The sequence below is a fragment of the Rhipicephalus sanguineus genome, chromosome 7 (genome assembly GCF_013339695.2).
Source record: "Rhipicephalus sanguineus isolate Rsan-2018 chromosome 7, BIME_Rsan_1.4, whole genome shotgun sequence".
Taxonomy (NCBI): Eukaryota; Metazoa; Arthropoda; class Arachnida; order Ixodida; family Ixodidae; genus Rhipicephalus; species Rhipicephalus sanguineus.
The window spans coordinates 25,161,890-25,171,038 of NC_051182.1; positions in this window are offsets into that span (position 1 = coordinate 25,161,890).

The following is a 9,149-nucleotide window of genomic DNA, read 5'->3' on the forward strand; positions in this document are numbered from 1 at the left end:
ACAAAAAATGTGTCGCATGTATAATGCTAATAAAGTGTCCTTGAATAATTTTTTAGTTGTTTCAAGACACTTAGAATCAACCAGCCAAATAAAAAATATGGGTATTTTTGTATCGATTTTGGCCAAAAGAAACTCTCCAGGGAAAGAGTTAAATGGGTGTGAAAGCTTTCAGAGCAGCGCACTTAATCAGGCAAAAACAATAATGTACTATCTGCGTCAAATGAAACCCAAACAGCGGCAAGCCTTCACAATGGTACAGTGCGCGCCGTCCTGTCATTACCATTGACAGGCGCGTGCATCCGGTTTGGCCACACTGCGCATACGCGCACCCGTCCCTGGTGATAACTGGACGGCGCGCACTATACCAGTGCGAAGGCTTGCCGCTGTTCGGGTTTCATTTGATGCAGATAGTACATAACACACAAAAATGCTTGGCTGAAATGTTTGTTTGTTGGGCTGAAAGAAGTGAGGGCGTGATTTTGCAGCCACTGTGACAGTCACCCATTGGCGAGTTGTGGACTTTGACATCAACAACAATGTCAGTGGGCATGGAAGTATACAGTTCTGGTTACTTATATTATCATTGACATGACTATTGAAGTGCGTACTGCTGCTCTCAACGCTCATCCAGCCCTACAAGAAAGGTCTCAAATTGATGTTCACGACTTGAAGAGGCTCCTCAGTTTTTCCCTGGGCAATAACTACGTGTGTTTCGAAAAGCCCATGTTAAGTGCAAGTCCAAGGCACACCACGAATCTGACAATGCAGTGGCTGGAATATAATTCCATTGCTTCTTTCAGCCCAAAACCAATTATTTTTGTGTGCTATGAATATTATCTTTTTTTGTGTGTGCGATTAATCGCTCTGCTTTGGAAGCTTCCAAATGCATCTAATCTATCAAGTAAATTTCTTTCAGTTCATGGTGGAGATGGAGGCAGACTGGGAACTACCTTTTTCGAATGTATTGGTAAACAGGAATAATGGAGCACTCTCTTTCAATGTTTACAGAAAGAGTATGCATTGCCCAGTACCTGAACATAATGTTGTTCTTCCAAACACTTGTGAAAGGCCTGTAGTTGCCTCCCTATTGAACTGTTACAGACGTATTTGCATGAAACCTGAAGACCTGACTTCCTATTGCAGAAAAAACCAAAAGAACTTGTCGATGAACAGTTACACTCCTGCATTCATGAAAACTGTGGAGCACCATTTGTTTACGCCCTCCCAGCTTCCCGTTGCCTGACAGAAGTAAAACGCTCCAATTTCTTACGTGCCAGCATAAGCAAGACCTCATCACGTGCACTGTGCAAATATAATGTTGAGACAATACATCTTTGCAGATTAGCTGGTTCATACTAAATTCTGGTCTTGCTGCACAAGCAGAAAGAAGAAAAAAGGCCACTCTCTATCCTGTCTCTCCTTTTCCTTCCTTCTGCTTGAGCAGCAAGACGGGATTTCCGGATGACGTTGAGGCTGCTGATATTCCTGTGTAAAAACTGAGGCGTGCACTTGTAAGTGGACGACGTCATTGTCACCATTGCGCTTTTTGTCGAGGTTGCGCTTGGATACTATTATTCGGCCTAAGACAGAACAAAAAGAAGACCATTCAGCCACTCACGCTGCCATGCATAAAGTCCCTCCAAGGGCGATGACCTTGATCTTTGATGAAACAGCAGCATGAGGCACAGGCGATGCTTCAGTTGTGCGATAGTACTTTTGCTGTTTCTCTGACAGAGAACACCGCCACCGCCACTTTTGGTTTTCCATTTACAGTTGTGGGCCAAGATCGACCTGCACAAGGTCGCAGAAGAGGTTTTTAGAATTTAAAACATGACATCCAAACTTCTGCAGAAGAAACAGCTCCCATTTTGAAGAGGCGAACTCAGGCATTCTTTCTTAGCAGTTAAGCTCTGCATTTGCAACCTTCATTTTACTTATTTTTCTGAACTGCCACAATCCATCTAAAGCCAACCATAATGTTCAAGGTGAATGTTTATACTGTGTGTGAAGAGAGCACTAAGCTAGGTCACGGCAGCACAACCACAGCTCCAGTTAACGGGATATTCTGGGCAGCATTTTTTTTTAAAATGGCACATTTGGACACTGATGGTGCAACTACATTGAAAGAGATGCAAAAATTACCTCAGGGTGATTCCACGAGAGATCGAACATGCCTGTCCAATCGATATTTTTGTTTTGCCTGGGATTTTATATGTTATGTGGCCACATTCAAAGCGCACGGAACCGAAAATATTATTTCCTAAAAAACGCTCCCAGCATGCCAAAAAACTATTTGGAGGTGGCCGTGTGGCCATCCTGTTTTAGCTCATCGCAATATTTTTGGATTTCACGGGCAAATTTAACGTGCAGTATAAACGTTGTGTTGAAATTTTTTCTGTTAGTTTTATTATGCATTACTGTGAATTACATCCATGCTTTTTTTATGCTGTCCTCAAAAGGAAAAAAATGTGGAAAAATGCCAAACACAGCCCAAATCAAAAAAGTTTGCTAAGTTTGATGCGTCTTGGCGCCTTTTCTATTTCACACAGAAACTTCAGAACAATGTCAAATGTAGAAAAGAACATTTCCAACATTTCTATAGGAGATCGTTTTCCTACGGCCAGCGCAAAAGAAGAAAAAAAATAGTTAGAGAAAGCCAGTTTTTTTTTTTAAAAAAGGTCCATTTTCAAGAAATAAGATGAAGAAAACACCGGTCTCAATTTTAACAACAATTTTTTATCGAAGAGCGCTTATGTCAGTGAAAACACAGTTTTAATATCATATGTCCTCATTTGCTTTGTTCACGAGATATAACGGGCCAAAATGACCCTTGCTGTGTGTGCTCACTTAGTGTGATCAGTGGTTATCAGCTTGCATTGTGCGTAAATCTACTTTGCTCTAGTAGCTTGTCAAGAAAAACGTGTTTTCAGATTTTATTTGTGTCTAGCGTGTGCGAAAATGGGCTGCTGCCATCCTCTGAAGGGCTAACGCGTATGTAGTTTGCAGCCTAGAACCTCACCTACAGGCATCAGAGGAAAGGTGGGCGCACCTGCTCAAGATATCAATCGCTTCTTCTTCCTGAAGAAATGCCTCGACTACCTCATCGCAATTCTCACAGATGTAGACAGGTTTTCCTTGAGGCGCGTAAAGCAATGCTAGCAGACCTCACAGGTGTCGCGAAGATCCTCACCCTGTGGCAGTAGCTTCTGGAGGAAGACAACAACAAAAGCAGGAATGAAAGAAAATTGACGCAACGAAAATGTTTTTCTCGGCAATCTTCTTTTTGCGGATGCGTAAGTAATCGGCACAGAATACTCAGACCTAGCCATGGGCTGCGTGCATCCCGTGTAGTGAACAGCTAGACCAAGCCGAAACGTTTATACTGAACACCGCCGCACACATTTGCTCACTTAACTACTCATGGTTTCATATTTTATGACCAAGGATGTCTAAATGCTTTGGGGTGTGATAAATAATTTGTGCGCCAGACTCCTTGTCAAAATTAAGGATAATGCCCGTCTGGCGCCACCAGTGACGTCTGCTGTTCTCAACGTGGGAAAGCACTTTAGTAAAGTGCCAACAAAATATCATAAATTGGGCAGCTTCGGCCACTTATGGCTTAATAGTGCCGCACCGCACATTTTCTGGCTGCTGAAATGCTGAGGTAAAGGTTAAGACGATACAGGAAGACGTTACCTGCGACGCCGAAAACATGATAGCGGGAAGCGAAATTAACGACTCAGAAATGACTGAGATAACTTTTTACGTATGCTGTTTAGCACAGTGTGCTTTGAATGGGGAAGATGGTTAGAGTGTACAATGCACGTAATGAAAGGGAAGCAAGCAGGCAGTGAGAAAGCACCTCAATAACAGTGCGCCTGCTGATTGTATAGGTCGGCAAACTCACTCATGAGTCGACTACTCACTCAGACTCAGATCAAGCCGTGAGTCTGAGTCTGGGTGAGTCCGGCTGAGCAATACGTTGGTGAGTTTGAGTCCAAATGAGTCCGGTTGAGGGAAACTTTAGTGAGTCTGAGTCCGAGTGAGCCCTAAGCGCAACATATATTTATTGAGCGAGTCTGAGCGAGCTTCACCCTTCATTGCCGGCCAATGGACTTATCTACTCACCTATCGGCATTACTGTCAGCCTTACACCGGCTCACATTTATACTCAAATCTATTCACACGTGCCTCAACGCACTAGCGTTCATGCTCCACCACAATGTTTATTGATAAGAGGCGTGAGTGGGGGCGGTGGTGCTAAGAGAGGGTTCCATTACCTCCTCCCGCAAACTCTTGCATGGGAAGTTCTTGATAGAAATATCTCGTGTGAGTCGCACATTTCATAAAAACGTCCTTACTGGATTGCAACCACTCATAACTACTATTTGAAGGTATAAGATCAAAAGGTGTATTGTAGAGCACCGATTATGTGAGATATTGGCGTTAAAGAGCATTTACACCATGATCGGAAAAGCTAACTTTACACCAGCGAACTCATGAGTCGACTCACTCAGACTCAGTTCAAGCCGTGAGTCTGACTCTGAGTGAGTCCGGCTGAGCAAGATGTTGGTGAGTTTGAGTCCGAGTGAGTCCAGTTGAGAAAAAGTTTAGTAGTCTGAGTCCGAGTGAGTCTGGCTGAGGAAAATTTCGGTGAGTCTGAGTCCGAGTGAGCTCTCAGTGCAAAATATATTTTTTAAGTGAGTCGGAGTGAGTTCCAATATTTTTGCCGACCTATGGCCGGATTGTGGCATTTAGTTACAGATTAAGCTGGCCTGCCGCTGCATACAGATGCTTTGTTTGGTGTGCAAGGCGAGTTATGGCAAAGTTACCTAAACCATGTGCTCACGGTGTCTTGCGTGCTCCTGATTAGCGAATAATGGCAGGGTAAGTTCAGGTTGTAGGCTGCAAACTGCGTAGGCATTAGCCCTTTAGCACTTTCGCATATGCTAGACAAATAAAATCTGAGAACACATTTTTCTTGACGACAAGTCACCAGAGCAAAGTTTTGCTGCAGCAAAACAATTAAAACTAGATTTACGCACAATGCAAGCTGATAACGACCATAAATCGCACTGAAGTGAGCACACACAGCAAGGGTCATTTTGGCCTGTTATATCTCCTGAATAATGCAAATGAGGGCATATGATATTAAAACCGCGTTTTCATTGACATAAGTGCTTTTCGATAAAAAATTGTCGTCAGAATTGAGACCGGAGTTTTTTATTATTTCATTTTTTTGAAGACGAGCTTTTTAGAAAAAAGTTGCTTCTTTTAACTATTTTTTTCTTCTTTTGCGCTGCCTGTAGGAAAACGATCTACAGCAGAAATCTTGCAAAGGCTTTTTTGTGTATTTGACACTGTTTTGAAGTTTCTGTGTGAAATAGAAAAGGCACCAAGGCACATCAAACTTGGCAAACTTTTTTGATTTGGGCCCTGTTTGTCATTTTTTCACATTTTTCTCCTTTTGAGGACGGCATAAAGAAAGCATGGATGTAATTCACAGTAATGTGTATTAAAATCAACAGAAAAAGTTTTCGACACAGAATTTATAGTTCGCGTTAAATTCGGCCGTAAAATTTAAAAATATTGCAGTGAGGAAAAACAGGACACCACGCGCCGCTTTCAAATATTTTTTTGCCGCGCTGGGAGCGTTTTTTGGAAATAAAATTTTCGGTTCCATGCGCTTTCAATGTGCCCGCATAACATAAAAAAAACCAGACAAAACAAAAATATCGACTGGACATGCATGTTTGATCTCTTGTAGAATCACCCCTCAACTGAAAAACACAAGACATGTAGCCTCGATAGAAGGGAGACAAGACAGAAACGAGACAAATCTCATCTCCTTTCTATGGTGGTGAAATATCTTCAGACACTCTTCCGTTGATACCCATTCCAAAAGTTCAGAAGAGGAACGATATTTATGCATGAGCATGCCCCACTACTACAGTGAAGCCTTAGTGATACGAATCTCACGGGACTACCAAAAATATTCGTATCATCCAAAATTCGTATCAGCAGAAAGCATGAAAAATTAGCATGCGACAAAAGAAAGCTGGCGTACATTTTCATTTATTGTTTTTCAGGGCCGCAGCAATGTCCGCAAGAACCCTGAACGATTGTCAGTTAAGTTTTTAGATGTCGGCAATCATACCAGTACTGATAAATATATGGCCCATACGCGCATATTTAATTAATGAACCAGGTGCGTTGTGACCCGCGACAGCAGTAGCCCCTTTAAAATTTTAGTATGTTTTTTTTCATGACACCGGAGTACTGCAGTAAAAGTAACGAAAGAAGCGCTTTGACGCCATGGATCAAGGGCACAAAATTACAGAACCACGGTCTTGTGTTATGATTTTGTTATCATGGAGGTGTTGGGGATGTTTTTGGGATATTTACGGCCATGCCCGTACAAGTGCGAAATCAATGGTCGTGCATGTTGACGCTGTGAGGCATGACTCCTTCGCAAAGACCGTCCTGGTCTTCTTTTGGTCCTCGACCACCTTTCATAGGATGTCTGATGCATGAGGCACGCACGTGTAAACACAGTACAACGACAGGAGCCCGCATCGACGCATTAGAAAAAGAAGCATGGCACTAATATCCTCTGTAATCTAAATGCGAAGGCACACGGAGGCACTTAAGAGCTTCAAAGATTCGGGCACACAATCTCGGAGGCCGTGACGCATCTCTGAGGGTTTATTCTGACCGTAAGAAAAGTGTTTTCTGATACCGTGATTCTGACAATTTGGCGGTGCGGCGCGCATGCCCACGCTTGCGTTCCCGCGCTCGCACGTGCTTGGTGCATCTTCCAGGACAGCACCAATAGCACCTCTTCGTACCTGTGCGGTAGCATACGTTCGTATCAAACATCACCTGGTGAAAATTGGTTCGCAACAACCGTACTCCATTGCATTGCAGGCAAATGGGCCTTGGCCGGGACCAACGAAAAATTCGTATCAGCTGTGATCGTATCACCGAGGTTTCACTGTATTTACACTTACGACAAATGAGATTAGACGATAGTAATGCAGCAGCAAAGGCAAATTCTGCATGAGTGGTACCATAAACAAAGCATGATTTTAGAAGCTTGGGGCAAAACAGTGCTGTGCAGAACACATGCTGAGAGCTGTCACATGCTGGCTTCTATTCTGAGCCTCTGATTACAAGGCATTCTCTTGGCAGCCAAATAGAATGTTGAACAAGATGTCAGGACCATAGTTGTGCGTACTCCCACGGCCATATTGAAGTGTGTATGTGCCATGGCATAGCGACGACGATGTAACACAATTTTCAGCATGGGCCAAATGCCGCACAGATTTCACTTGTACCTGCCAGGGCATGGTGACGACAATGAAACGCACGGGTTCCTTAGTTCAATGAAAAAATGAGGACACTGCTTGTTCAGTATCTATAAAGCCGGTCAATCTGTCATGCTCTCTGGTTTTTCTTGTCTCTCCCACTTTTAGAACGGCGCAACAAGGCAGATGAAAAAATGAATGCTCACACGAACACAAGTGCCATCGGTTGTTCGTCTTTTCGTCTGAATTGTTGCACCGTGCTAAATCTATGCATCCGTACCAACTCGCCCAATCGCCAGTGCTACTGTCCTACTTTGTCACAATATCAAGGCTGCTGAAAGCCACAAAAGTGCGGCTGTGACTTTTGAAGGCCAACCGACTCAGCAACCATATGTGACACTACTTTCACTGCTCTTACACTTTTCATTTTCTCCCGACAGTGATGCATAACTAAATGGACTCAGAACCACTTATTCCCCCCCCCCCCTACCTGTTTTCCAGTTTTCTGTCCCTTTTGCCTGTATAAAACTATCAACTAGCATTTGAGGCTTTGTGTTGTGCGTCACTTTGTTTGTGTCTGCCTCCTAACTTGCGCTGCCATAGTTCTTAAAGTAAGAACAAAAAATAATTTAAAAAAAGGATGGCCAGGTAATGCACTGAACCGACAAATGCCAACACCTTCCCTTCATTTGCGCTTTTTAAGCAGAGCATAACTGAACAAATGAATCGATCAGAGCTAATTGGGACTATATGATCAGTGCACAGTACCCACGGATTGAAATAGGACACTCGGAGCACATGGCCGTCGGTATATGCAGCGCCGCTCGTGGGTGCTCATGGAACGAAGGTGTTGCATTGAGGTATAGAGCGAGGAGGAGAACATCGACGCAGCAGGTTTGCTCCTTCCGGTTGTCAACTAGTCGGCCTTTTAGTTCACCACACTGCCAGCGTGGCGCTGCAAGGCTTGCGTGCTTTCGTATGCCAACCGAAATGGCTCCCCAGTGCGCACCTCCTATATTGCGGCGCGAGCAGAGGACGCTCTCGTTACACGTGCTTTGGCGATGTGGAACGCACGCTGTGCAAGTAAGACACAGGATTCAGCTAAGAGATTGTGCCTTACATGTGTTTGTTGACGCTACATTGGCCGCTGCTTGCAACACGATGCAGATTGGGCGTTGAGCATGGGCAAAGAAAGCGGGAAGAACACAGACATTATTTCACTTCACCGTGATTTGTCACTGCGATTAACCGCGACGATAGCGGGCCCTGCACTTAAATGTTGGCAGAATAGACTGCTTACATGCACACTGTAAGGCACAATCCCTTAGTCTTGCACAGCATTCGTGCTGCATCACCAAAGCGCGTGTAACGAGAGCGCCCTCTGCTCGCGCGGCAATATAAGAGGTGCACACAGGCAAGCAATTTCGGTCGGCATATGAAAGCGCGCAAGCCTTCCAGCGCCACACTCTCAGCGTGGTGAACTACAGGCCGGCTTGTTGGCGACCGGAAGGAGCAATCCTGCTGCGTAGATGTTCTTCCCCTTGCTTTATACCCCAATGCACCACCTTGGTTCCATGAGGATCCACGAGCGGCGCTGCATATACCGGCGGCCATATGCGCTCCAAGTGTCCTATTTCAATCCGTGAGTACTGTACATTATACATGCTATGCGAGGTGTATGCGACTCCTGAGAGGTACGAGGATTATTTACATATTCGACTGCACCAATTTTCTCTCTAGCAAAGCGGCCTACCTTACCGCGTTGTACGCATGTGTCTAAAAAGAGGAAAGTAAGAAACACTACCGTAAAATCCCGAGCAAGCGCCACCTCTCTACAGTGAG